Genomic DNA, 14871 nt, shown 5'->3' with positions numbered 1-14871 from the left:
TGATTCTAAAAGTAATATTTAATCACCAGAGAAAAATTGCAAATGCAGTGAAGCATTAAAAAAACAAACACTAAACTAAAATCGCCTTGTAATCTTTTCTCCTAAATCCCAACATTTTCTGATCTGTTGTTTCTGATCATTCATTAATGCAAAGTCCTGTGACAACAGGAATCAATTTAATATTTATTTCTAATATTTACCCATAGTGTTGTCCTATGACTCTCAGATGATCATTGCCCAAGCACAAGAATTCTCAACTGGTTTGCTGATGTGCCTTTTCAGGGATGCAGATGAAATGTGGACAGTGTGTTAAAACTAGTTGTGGTGTGACTGGTTGTACACAATCTGATGGTTGACGTCTTTCCTGAAATAAGAGTATGGACAGGGAGTAACTTCCTGACTGTGGGAGGGAAGAGACATGGCACAATCAAGCCTGTGTTTGCTTTCTGGAGTGTTCTCTAGAATGTGAAGGAATGTTGTCTTTCAAATATTTAAGAAAGCACTGTCAGATCAGTCAACATATCTACAATAAAAATAATTACATTACTGTGTAATGACCCCCCCACAAGTGCAATAACCATGAGTGATATTTAATCATTGGGAATCACTGTTCTTCCTCAGAAGTGATTGCATTCTCATTACTAGTGACTTTTTCAGAGAGTTTACATACCCAGATTTTTAGTCCCATATTAGCACATTATTAAATTTAAAGGACTCAAAACCAGTCATTGAACACAATATTGAGACTCCCTATCCTAAGGAATGAGGGAGAGTATTAGTCTGCTATACATAACTCTACAGGCTGGGTGGCGTAAGCAGCAGAAATTTATTTTCTTATAATTCTGGAAGTTGAAAATCTAAGATCAAAACACCAACAGAATTGGCCTCTAGTGAGGCCTCTCTTCCTGGCTTGCAAATAGCTGCCTTCTTGCTGTGTCCTCATATGACTTTTCCTCTATATGTGTATCCCTGAGGTCTCTTCTCTAAGGACATCAGTCACATTGAATTAAGACACACCCATATGATTTCATTTAACTTTCATTATGTCCAAAAAGTCCTTATCTTCACATATAGTCATGCTGGGGGTTGGGGCTTCAAAATACGGGTTTTGGAGGGACATAATTCAGTCCATACCAGAGTATGTGATTTTTGTATATTGGAGGACGAGGTGAGGTTTATATTAGCCTTGCTATATAAGTTTTTGATGGACTGTGGACAGGGCCACAGATACAGGATAATCAAATCATGTTTTTGGAATAGGAAGAGAGGGTTTAAGTTTAGCTGGAACACAAGATTTGCGGAGAAAGAAATTTAGGACATAGGTTGAAAAAGGAAGGTTGGGGCCAAGTTGTGGAGCCCTGGAGTACCAGGCTAAGGATGTGTCACTGGGTTTGGAAGGGCAGCTAGGGGCCACTGAAGTATTTTGAGCTGGGAGATGACATGGGTCAAAGCTGCATTATAAGCAGATCATGCTGGTGAAGAACAGGTTGGAAGGTGGGGCGTACAAGATGGGGAGTAAGGAAGCCAGTTCGAAGGCTGCTGAAATAGCTTAAGGACGTTTCAGAGGCAGCTTGGTGTGATATGGTTGGTAAGAGCATTAACTCCAAAGCCAGGTTGTCTTGTTTCACACCTGATTTATGCCTCTTACATAACCAAATTACTTTCGGCAAATGACTTTGCTTCTCTAAGCTTTTGTTTCTTTGTAAGTGATATGTGGCTGATAGAAGTGTTAGGAATTTTACACAAGTCAATAGATGTAAGGTGTTTAGAATAAAGTACGTGGCATACAATTCTGTTTAACTGTTTGCTTATATAGTGAAGGTGGGAAAACACTAGACCAAAATCCCAAACCACTTTCTTTTTTCCTTGCCCAACTTTGAAATAAGTTTCTTGCTTAATGACTACTATAATTTTCCCTACATTGATATCTCAGGCCTACTTTTGTCATCAACAAGATTTTCGCCTAGCCTACCCCGATCTGCCTCCACTGATCCTGCCAAAAGAAATCCAAGATATACCCAACCAGGATTCAGAATGCATACAAGCAACCAATAAATCTTTTGAATCTAAAGGATACAGCTGTTCTAAAAGTTTACATCTGGATTAAGTAAGGTATGTAAATAGAAAGTCAGAACTATGCTAAAAATCTCATCTTTCTGCATTCATTTGAACAACCAGACTATAATGAACCAAATCACTTTAAGCTCTGCCTAGGAATATAAACACATGCATAGTGCACCAGGACAAGCCCACAAGGGCAACGTCCTGTGATTAAAAATATTGTCAGGTCGAAGTTCCTCCCTGGGTTCTTGAAGGCATACAGAATGGCGGTTTTTATAACTAATGCAATATTCCATGCTGCTAGTGGATGGTACTTGGACTCACTTTAAGTTAGTCTGTGTTTAGGATGAATTATGTAAAATCCCCAAATCATCTGTTTTGTAAACATAAGAAAGGAAGTGATTCCAATGAATGGGAAAAGTTGTTCCAAATTGGGAAAATGGAAAATCAGGGCCAGATGGAAGTGTGTGAGAAGGCTTGAAAGCTCTAGCATTGCAAACAGTGCACTTACATCCTCTCTCGTGCACTGAAGTGAAAGGAAACCTTATTTATGATTCCTGGGAACTGAGCTAAGGGCCATATATGTGTTGTTCACTCATTGTTTTCATTATGTCAGCGGAGTTTTTATTATTAAGAACTTACTCTGTGCCAGGTGCTGGGTTTCTCAGGAAACCCATATTCCAGTAGTTTATAGGAGGATTACAGCTAGAAAGAAGGAAATTTTATGTAGTTCAGCCTCACGACTTTACAGATGAAGAAACTCTGTTAAATCACTGCCAGAGCTAGGCATCCAGGTCCCTGATCTTCACTCCAGTGCCCTGCTTGTCACAGAACACTGGCACTTGAGGTAGACACTTCAGCATTCTTTGCACTGATCACTGTAGAAAGGTGGGGAAAACAGTGCAAAAACAGATGACATTGGAAGCCTTGGAAGATGACCGATGGTGTCAATGATCTCCTCTCTAGGGCCTTGGGATTACTTTCTGCTGCCCTTGGAATAGCACACATAACTTATGAATTCCTTGGCATTAAGTAAAGGGTGGAGAAGGATGAAGATCATGGTCTGTCACATCTGAGGTCTTCACCCATTACAGCGAATGGCTGAGAAAACAAGGGGCTTCCAGTGCAGATCTAGATTTAAATACCCTTTTTTAGTGTTTTCTCGCTGTTTTTAATTCTCTCTTCTCCTCAAACCTCAGAAGAGGTTTCTGCAAATGAGGTATGCTAATATTTCTTACTACTCAATACTGTCGTGAGTACTGAGGAAGGTCATTGAAAAGCTGTGACTGCCAGTTGACTGCTGGGCTAGACCTTGGTGATTGGAGGCTCCTTAACCCCTCTCCTGCCCTTGGAATGTGAGTTCCACTTCCTTTAGCCATTCAAGAGGCTGTCCCAAAGGCATAGCCTTGACATAGTGATGTGGATTGCAAATACCTTCATGGTATACACGGTTGAACCAAGGTGAAACGTCTTTACAAACTTTTAGGATTTGGGGGGGTGAATGTGGAGATCCACTCACCTTGCTTCTGCCCCAAACTAGTCTGGTATGTAAATTTTTTTGCTTGTTAAAACTGCCACATCATAACCTGGGGTGGTCTGCCTGTTTCTTTGGTCTCTCCCTGCCCTCTGTAGAGGGGAGCTGGTTTCACCCATGACTTTCCGAGAGAGTTGGAAATAACAGTAATGTACTAAGGTGTAATGTAAGCAATGTAAATAATATAAGGGGCTAAGCACGTTGTCTGAAGGATGGTAAGCTCAATGGTAGTTAGCATTTTTCTCTGCAAACAGTGATGTGCTAACAAATGTAGTAATTCATTATTTGTTAGGGTTCTATATAGTCCCTGCCCACAGGAAGCTCCCATTCCAGCAGACAAGGCAGACACATGCATAAATAATTCGCCTGCACTGCAGGTTATGATGAGCATTTTAAGGAAATGGAGTAGAAAAGCCAGGGAGACTAATTTAAATTCTTCCCTAGGGGCCCCTGGGTGGCTCAATGGGTTGAGCATCCGACTTTAGTTCAGGTCATGATCTCACAGCTCATGGGTTCGAGCCCCACGTCAGGCTCTGTGCTGACAGCTCAGAGCCTGGAGCCTGGAACCTGCTTCGGATTCTGTGTCTCCCTCTCTCTCTGCCCCTAAACCACTCGCATTCTGTCTCTGTCTCTCTCAAAAATAAATAAACATTAAAAAAAAAAATCAGGGGAGCCTGGGTAGTTCAGTCGGTTGAGTGTCCGACTTAGGCTCAGGTCATGATCTCACGGTCTGTGAGTTTGAGCCCCGCGTCGGGCTCTGTGCTGACAGCTCAGAACCTGGAGCCTGCTTTGGATTCTGTGTCTCCCTCTCTGCCCCTCCCCCGCTCATGCTGTGTCTCTCTCTCTCTCTCTGTCTCTGTCAAAAATAAATAAATTTTTCCCTATCCCTAATCATGGTGTATTTCCTACTGAAGATGGAACTAAGTGTCTTCAGTGAAAAAACAAAATGATTTAGGGGGTTGGATGTGGGAATTTATTTTCGGTAAATTGAACAGTTTGGGAAGAGTTTCAATGGAAATGGGGCCTGTTTTTTTATTTTTTTTCCCTTTCATCCTGAAATTGTTAATATGGTAATGTCCGCTATCCTGTGCTAAGGGAGCCAGAGGAAATAATGCCTTTTTGTTGAAATTTAAATCCATACAAGGAGAAAAAAAGAGAATCAATTTATGTGTGAGATGTGACTTCCACAGCCAAAAACAGGCTCTTGGAAATGTAGTTCATTTAGAGGTGCAATGTTTTATGCTGCTGCTGCTTCTGATAAAAAGAGCAGGGAGTAAACAGTATAAAATGTTGATATTATAAAACATTCCATGTGAACTAACATCAATAGAGATGAATAGGGCTTTCACGTAATTAATGCCAACCTGCCTCTGTGCTGTCATTTATTGTAGAACAGACAAAAGCAATTCAATCAGCTTTTCTAGAGCAAGCCCACGCGATCTTAATTAATGGGTTAATGATTTTAGGAACAACAACAAAAAGGTAATGTAGTATAGGGTTTCAAAAGTGGCTGGGGAGCTGGATTACAAATTTAAGAAAGATATTTTTATGTAACTGGGTCAGGGGGTAGAAACCAGAGATGTTTCTTTCCCTTTCACTCATTTTTTCACCTGAATACTGCTGACAGTCTCTGTGCTTCATTTAAGAAAAGAAGTCGGAAGGCCTGGGTTTACGTCTTGGATCTCATTCACTACATGTAGGAGACTTTATTTCATCATCTATTTCTCAGTTTACTCATCATAAAATGAGGGAATTGAGTGAGATGATTATTAGGGCTCCTGAGTACTGTTGTCAGATTAGCACAAGACAAAAGAAAAACAAAGCAAAGCAAAATGAACACCCAGTTAAATTTAAATTCACATTGAAACCCAGTTAAATTTAAATTCACATGTAACTGGGCATCCTCTACTTTATCTGGCAACACTACTCTGAGGTGTCAATTATGCCCATTCCTCATATAAGTTTTGAATAGTCACTGGATTCAGGAATCAAAATATCTGCTTTTTATATTCCTAATATATCTGGGTTGGATAATCTGGCTTTGAGTTAAAGCCAAATTCAGTCTCCCATTCTTCCAATCATTATTCCCAATTAAATTTACTAGAGGCTATTTACAGGCAATCCCTTTGCAGGGGAAGAGCTGGAAATGGTGCCTTAATCCTACCCCTACCCCACCCCGCTCTACTCCACCCCAGGGAGTGGGTTGGACCACTTCTCCTAAAAGCAAGAAGAAGGGTTAATGGCAGATCCACCATCTATGACCATCTCTCTTGGGATGAGGTGGATTTCATTTTGCTGCTGCTCATACAAACTTCACAATAAAGTATAAGAAGATTTAATTGATTCATTTAGTCTTGACTGAAGGCTTCAGAAATGCCATTAAAAAATAGCTAGCATGTACAGAGCTTACTATTTGTTAGAAACTATATAAGTACTTTATGTTTATTAACCCATTTAATCTACTCATCAATCCTAGGAATTAGTTTCTATTATCATTATTACCTCATTTTACAGATGAGGAAACTAAGGCACAAAAATGTTGAGTAATTTGTTTAAGATCACACAACTTTAAAAAAAAACAAAGTCGTCACTTGAAACCCAGACTATTTGGCTCTAGTGTCTGCGCCTTTAACCATAATACGAGAGGGCTCTTGTCTTCAATGCCAGCACAGCATCATCAATTGCTGGAGAATATTCAATAAAAAATAAAAAGGGACACTGAGAATCCTATAAAGTTGAAAAGACAATTCCTACGTACCTTACAGAACATATGACACACATATACTTCATATATGCATGATTGATATTATATTTATACATTTATATCAAGCTCATTTTATATATAGACATGGATATATCTGGAAGTCAAGACATGTAAGACTTGAGTGGTAGATGAACATTTTCTATAGTGTCTTTCTTGCCATATTCCTTATGTTGTTGGAGTTCCCCTTTTGGTTGTACTGTCGTATTAAGACTAATTCAGTGCTTCACTCAGCAAACTTGTACTGAGTGAATACTGTGTTCTAGATACTGTTTTAGGCCCTTGACATATAAATTTGAACAAGATAGGTTTCTTTAATAGTACCATTGGTTATTGGCCCTGTGGAGGGATGATTGAGACCAAAAGAGAACATTTCAAGCAGCCTTGTTTAAGTGGGGAAGCAGAGTGTATATGACATATTGAAAAGAGTTTTTCAAACAAAGAACTTCTTTGGAAGCACTCTTGAAAGAAGTGCCTCAACAAGAAAAGAGGCAATAAAGATAATAAAAGTAAGCATTAATAAGAATAAATTAATAGAGTTGGGGAAATTATGGGGAATATTAGAATTTAGGCCTAGCCATGTGTAAAGTTGACCAAACATAACAGTCATTAATTTTTTTTTAATATTTATTCATTTTTGGGAGACAGAGAGACAGCATGCAAGCAGGGGAGGGACAGAGAGAGAGGGAGACACAGATCCTGAAGCAGGCTCCAGCTCTGAGCTGTAAGCACAGAGACTAATGTGGGGCTCAAACTCACAGTGAGATCATAACCTAAGCTGAAGTTGGAGGCTTAACCAACTGAACCACCCAGGCACCTCATTTAAATAAGATGTTGTAGATAGAACAATGGTCCTTCCCAAGATATCTACAGCCTAATCTTAGAACTCATAAATATGTTACCTTACATGGTAAAGGAGACTTTGCAAATGTGACTAAGTTGCAGATTTTAAGATAAGGAGAGTACTATGGGTTATCTGAGTGCAATGTAATCATGGGGATCCTTTATAAGACATGATTAAGTGAAGGAGAGGTTGGAGTGATACAAGCAAGAGGCCATGGTCTAAGGAAGGCAAGCAGACTCTAGATCCTGGAAAAGGCAGAGAAACAGATCTATCCCTAGAGCCTCCACAAGGAATACAGCCCTGCCTGAACCTTGAATTTAGGACTTCTGGTCACCAAAACCAAATGAGAATAGATTTACTGAAGCTACTAAGGTTGTGATCATTAGTTACAGGAGCCATAGAAAACTAACATACAAGGGATGAATCATCTCTTTCTCTCTCTCAGATAAGAATTAGGTGGTAGGTGGTCCAGGGCTGGTGGGAGAGTTTTGCTTCCCCAGGTTGCCAAAAAATCCTGGCTTTTTATATCTTGCTAATCTCCCTTATTAAGGGTGTATATTTCATCAATGGTCAAAATGTCTCACAACTACATACATGTTTCGAGTTGAAGGAAGAGGAAAAGAAAGGTCATGTCCTTAATTTTTAAGTACATGCTCCAGAAATTGCACACATCTTTTCTCACATATCTCTGGACAGAACTTTATCACATGGTTATGTGGCAAAGGAGCTTGGGAAATGTGATCTTGATTTTGGGTGATTGTGTGCTGAACTAAAAGCCAGGAGCTCTACCCCTGCAGGAAAAAGGGAGAATGGATATTGGAGAAAACCAAGCAAGTAACTTAGTAAAGTCATTACCCCACTTAATAAAATACAAAGGTATAGAATAGTCTATGCTCTATGTTACCAATGATACCAACAAGTTGTGGAGGTGCAGAGGGAGATAAAACGTACATGAGAACGTGTTAAAACACTTGTCTAGTTAATGAAAATACATAGATATTGATTCACTTTTTAAATGTTTGTGTTTTAAATATAGCTATGCATCTTGATAATTTAAGAATAAACCCGGGGGCTTTATCTCATGAACTGTGAGCTCATGACCTGAGTTGAAATCAAGAGTTGGATGCTTAACTGAGCCACCCAGGTAACCCCAGAATGCATTATTTTCAAATACTCAGAAAAAAACCTGATCTATCCAATGGAAGGTATATTGCAAAGAAAATAAGTAGACACCTTTTGTAAATAGAAAACAAAAAAAAACTATTTGGTAGTAGTAAGTTCTAATAAAGCAGTAAGTAAAATAAATATAAATGGATTATAGTCACCAACCCCAAACAGACTCTTTCAAGTGGGATTAAAAACAAGATCCACCGTGGGGCACCTGGGTGGCTCAGTTGGTTAAGTGTCCAACTTCGGCTCAGGTCATGATTTCGCGGTTCATGGGTTTGAGCCCCATATTGGGCTCTGTGCTAACAGCTCAGAGCCTAAAGACTGCTTCGGATTCTGTGTCTCCCTCTCTCTCTGCCCCTCCTCTGCTCATGCTCTCTCAACAATAAATAAGTGTTAAAAAATTATTTTTAAATACCCAAGATGCACCTTTACATGATAAATACAAGCTATATTTATTTTAAAACATACACAGAAAGATTAAACATAAAGGCATAAAAAAGATAGTAGATATGATCTGATAGTAAGTCAGAGTAGCAATTTCAAAGTTGAACAAATTAGAAGTGGAGAAAAATTATAGTCAGGAGAAAAGATAGGTGTAATAAACTGATAACATGACCTACAGATCAAGAATATATAACAACCATAAACATATCTGCTTCCAACATATCAATGTATGTTCAAAATGTATAAAGAGACAACGTACAGAACAATGGTGGAATAAAGGTAAATTAATATCTGGAGCTGGAGAGTCCTTGAAAACTGTTCATTCAAACAGATAAAAGGAAGCAAAGGCACAAGAAATTTGAACAACAGCATTTAGATAAAAATTTGGTGCGTTAAATACATCTGTAGGAATAAAAATTAAAAAAAGATTTCTACTAAAAAAGAAAAATAGCAACAGTGTTGCATTATCCCAAACAAACAAGGAAGAAGGAAATCATAAAGAGGAGATAAAATTAATAAAGTAAGGAACAATAACAATATACAGATGAGTGTAAAAAATAAGTTTGAGTTCTTCAGAAAGATTAATAACTTATATAGGCAATTAGTAATACTGATAAAGAAAGAAAATAAAAAGAAAATGAAAATTCACACAATACAGAACGAACAAAAGCTATTACTATAGATGTAATGAGCCATGTATAATCATAGGTGGGATTTATGATTATATAATTACAGGTATAATGCAGATTACAAAAACAACAAATACCATTGAAGACATATTAACTGATAAACCTAGATGAAATAGATACAACTATTTTTAATCCAGAATCACCAGAAGAAATAGAAAATTTAAAATAAAATAAAATCAACTTTAAAAAACATAATAGAAACTGTAATGATTATCAGAAAAGTCCTCATCCCAACCCCGACCCCTTACCAAGATCATAGGCCCAAATAATTTGTGACTGATTTTTTTAAAAAATTAAGAAATAAGCAATTTTTTAATACACTGTCTTAGACAGTGAAAGAATAAAAGAAGCTGAGCTGCCAAAATCATTAAGTCATTTTCTGAGTCTAGTTTAACGTTGATTTTTTGAGTATATAAAAATGTTGTCTGCAAGAAAATTTTAGGCCTATTTTATTTATAAACATAGATATGAAAATCCTTGAGTAAATAATAGATCACAAAGCGCAACATTACCTTTTAAAGAACAATATATTAATTTAAGGAAATCAATCACATGCTTAATTCAATAGAGGCAGAAAATTATTGAATAAAACTCAATTCTGACTTATAATTTTTTACAAAGTTAGATATAGAAAAGAATCTGATTAACTAGTTAAAAGCTATATATAAAATATTTCCAGCAAACATCTTATTTAGAGAAGAAATTTTAGATATATTTCTTACAAGATAAGAAAGTCTTGTGTCACTATTACTGGTTGACTGAATGCTAGAGACTATAACCAATAAAATGAACAAGAAACACAAGGAAGTATCAATATTGGAAAAGAAAAAAAGATTCAGAGGTCATACCTATTTATGGAAACTAGCATAATCTTTTACACGGATGTAGAACTCTAGTTCTGGTTATAAAAGATGATCTTACTACAACCAACAATACTCTCACCAAGAATAAATAAAATATATATTTGTTATTCACAAAATGCCAATAAAACTTAAAAATATAAAGTCATTAAACTAATAAAAAGCATACAAAATGATTTTGGAGAAATTAATATCTGCACAAAAGGCATACAAGATCTGAAAAAAATGTAGAGATAAACCATGTTCATAGATGAGCTAAGTTAACATTTTAAAGATGTCAAATTTTCTCAAGTTGAATAAATCGCACATGGAATTCCAATTAGAGCTTCTGCAGAGAAACTTGAAATACTAGGTCTAAAGTATATTTTGAAAAATGAAAGTTCCTAAGTAAATGACAATCTTGGAATAGATGAGCAAAAGGGAGTATTTGCTCTACCCTATATTATTGTATAATAATAAAATAAAACAAAGTGGCATAAATAAATAAATAAATAAATAGAATAATAGAGCAGATTAAAGGGCCATAGATAGTCCCACATAAAATACGGTATAAAATTAAGGTAGCTACTGTAATTTGTCTGAGAAAGACCTGACTTTATGCCTGTTGGCTTAGCAAAATTACAATATCACCTTTTACTCTCAAATCTCTCCCAGTTTGGATTATAAATTATATGATTTCCTCATATGTAATAGATTAACATAAATCACTGGAGGAAAGACAGATCTTTTAACATATAGTAATGTCTAAGTGGCTTAGCAAACGGAGAAAAATGGAAATTGATAAAATTTTGAATGCCTTACACACCTAAATATACAGATAGATTATAAACTGGTAAGAAAATGTTGAAAAACACCTTGGTGACTTTGGGGTGGGAAATGATTTCTTGAGCAGTACCCCAAAAAGTGCAAACTAAATGGGGAAAATGGATTTAGCTACATAAAACTTAAGAATTTCTGTTCAATGAAGGGCACTGTAGATAAAGATAACAGATGGGAGACAGACTGGGAGAAGATAATTACAACACTTAAAACTGACAAGGGATTAATATCTAGAATAATTAAGCAATTCCTGCAAGTCAACAAGAAAAAAAAAAGAAGAATTAATAAAAGAATATGAAAAGGCGATTCACAGAAGGGGAAACCCAAATTACCTACATGCTCATCTCATGAAGAGATCTCCAACATCACAAGTAATCAGAGGGGTATAAAATAAAACCATGAGACTCATTTTACACCCATCAGATTGATAAAAATTAGAAAGTCAAATGGTAATATTGTTGGCACAGATGTGGTGAAAGGAGAATCCTCATGCACCGCTGGGAGTGGGGCAGGGGAGTGGAAACTGATGAGCCATTCTGGACCACAATCTGTCAGGTTATTGAATATGTGTGTATCCCATGACCCAGAAATTCCTCTCTTGGATCTATAGCCTAGAGAAACACAGGGTCATAGGTGAAACGTACAAGGATAGCCAGAGCATTGGAGTTTGGGTAGGGAGATGTTGCTCTATGAAAACATTCAGAGAGAAAAGACCATTGTAAAGCTGGAGCTGACTTTCTGTGTCTGCAGGCTTGTATTCTTGTTGAATTTTCTTTGATTGCTCCATTCACCTCAGTCTTAGGGTATTGTCAAGGACCAGATACTGCCCCTTCTCTGGCACTCTCCCAACCTTTTCAGCGCCCTATTAGGAAGTGTCTAGGAAGTTAAATACATCAAAAGTGTTAGGAAGTCAGTAGAACATTTAAAAAAGCAGATGTTATCACAGGATGGAGACAATTCTCAACCCAAGGGGAAATGGCAGAATATAGGTTTCAGTGACAGCAAACTAAAAGAGAAATCCATGGCATCATTGAGTGCAGACATTTGGAGGTTCCATCAAAATTGCGGTCCCCTTCTGCTCTTTCCCTTTGCATAGCAAAAGGGAAACAACTTCATACATGATTATGGCTCTGAAAACGTGTACCAAGAGCCAAAGTCTTTCCAGTTTTAGCAGAATTCTAGTTTTGAACATCAGCTTATTATGAGAGAATGTTCACTTGCCTTCCTGTCATTTCTAGAAAGACTTTCGTGTCTATTTCAGGAAAACAGGTGAATTTTGTCCTCATCCAAATGGCATCTCAGAAAGGAGATCATTCTCAGGTAGCTTCCTTTCTGGCTTTAAAAAATTTCCAAGAACCCCAGAACATTAGAGCTGGAAGTTTCCAACAAGTGAACTGACACAACCCTCGCCCACTATGGAATTTTCTCTACAAACATCCATTCCCTAATGAAGAAATTTGCTGGAACCAGGCCATTGATCCATTACTTTAGGACCTATCTTCTCATCCTCAGGAAAGCTGTGTAAGCCATTCCTGATAGAGGCTATGGCAGGAAAGCTCCCTCCCTGCTACTCTTGAGCCAGGTTATAACTCTTGGGTCTCACCTCCTTCATGAAGTGAGAGATCATATTCCTTACCAATCTTGTCTTCTCCAGGATGTCCTCACCATGGTGGATGAATGGAATGAATTTTAATGAAGATGAGTTAATTTTAATGAAAGTTAAATAGACTTTCATCTTCCTCTAGACATTTTAAGAACACAGTAAAATATTGGATCTCTAACCCTCCCTCACTATCCCCCCAATTATTTTCAGGTGGCCCAGAGGTATACCTACGGATGCACAAATATGCCTCCTCAGTCTTGGTTGCCAAAGTATCTATTTCCCTGGTAGTTTCATTACTACGCTGCTGTTGGTGTTCCTCTTGAATGGTACCATGGGTGTTATACCAAGGGTTCTCTTGGGGTTCTCTCTTGGCCTCTTAATCCCACCTCAAGACATTGCTTTGCTTCCTGCTGTGGCTAAGGCCCTTGGCATCTACCAATAGAGTAAAAAATGCCATTCTGTCTGTGGTTAAGAGCACCATGTGCCTGCCTGCCACATCTTGGACCACTGAAGGTACTGGTGCTCCTGTTGCTGATGTCTGCAAGATGTGGCCGTTATCGTAACATGCAATGTCTCCCAATTCTGGGCCACTGTCTCTTCCACTGATTCCACAGTGAGGCGACCCTTACTCCAAAGCCTCAAGGACATAATGGGTGAATACACCCCACTCAGGTCTTATTTGCAGGTTTTTCTTTTCTCAGGATTTGAGCACAGGTCCCTAGGAATTGAGTTGGGTAATGAGTCTAAGGCAAGGCATCAATGGTCCTTAATACCATTTTTCCTCTCCAGCTCAGAAGCAGTTTCAGGGCATCTCTGCCTGGGCTTTGGCTATTATTTCTTAGATTGCCTTATTTCTCGAGACACTCCTCTCTAGGTCTGGGCTTCAGACTTGTCTCAATTTTAGGCTGTCAGCAGCTACAGTTAGAGCTGAAACGCCCTTGCTCCAGGAATGCTTGAAGTGCAGACCAGCACAGCCATTTGAGGGAAGCACGAGTCTCCTGTACCTGCTCTCCTTTCCTTCTTTCTCTGCTCCCTTTTCTCTTAGTTGAGAAGCCCACTTCCCCTAGAAACTGGCTCATTTTATAAGCTGGATTCTCAGTTAGTATGGTCCTTACATTGCCTAACCTTACTGCAGGGCCCAAGATGATGAACTAAAAGCTGCTCCCATTATCCAGGAAAAACATAACCCTGTGACTATGGATTTGAACTTTGAAATCGGAGCCTCAGGTTCCAGTCCTAATCCTGTCCCTTTCCGGCTGTGTGGTTTGGGCATACTGTTAACCACCGTCAGTCTCAGTTTCTTTATCTGTAAAAGCAGAAAGCAGTATTACCCACTTCACAGGACTCTTGTGAGGATTAAATAAGATATATGTCGCGTAGCATCGAAAATGGGGGTGCTACTACTGTTATTAATTAAGAAGAAAACCAAAACTACACACAGAGCAAGGGTGAGGTGCTCATGGCTTCAACTGCCACCTTCAAGGTCATGGCTTTAACTGCCATCTTCAAGGGGGGACATGGATGCTTCCTCATCTGAGTCATTCACTCAGACGCTGGCAATTTTTGGCCCTATTACCTGGTGATGGGGCCCTCTGGTGGCAGACGAGAGTGTAATCTCTTTCGGACAACCTGAGTTTACCGTGATAGACTTTCAAATAGGGGAAAAGACCCAGCAGATTCCTCAACTGCCCTGCACAGAGTCCTTAGATTCACACATTGAGCCATTTGTCCTTGTCTGCATGTCACATATAAAACTGGACACAAATCTCAAACCTAATAATTTGGCTTCTGATGTAAAAATCAACTTCCCTCCCCCCATGCTTGGGATCTTTCTGGGTCACTAATGCCCACCCCTTTGAGATCTCTTTCTGAACCAATGGGGCGCTCCATAAAGTGAATTGAATTGCATTACCTGCTGGATAACAGGGCTGGTTAAGTTCTTAAGAGGCCCTAAGCATTGAAAAGCTAAAATCTCTCATCTTTAAGAATTGGAAAAAAAAAATCAAGACATAAAATAAGTATCAGAAAGTCAAAGGAAGATGAGCTTTCCCCCATAATGACAACTTTAATGTATTTTTTGAACTAC

The sequence above is a fragment of the Felis catus genome, chromosome C2, assembly GCF_018350175.1.
Source record: "Felis catus isolate Fca126 chromosome C2, F.catus_Fca126_mat1.0, whole genome shotgun sequence".
NCBI classification, from domain to species: domain Eukaryota; kingdom Metazoa; phylum Chordata; class Mammalia; order Carnivora; family Felidae; genus Felis; species Felis catus.
This window is presented reverse-complemented; position numbering follows the sequence as displayed.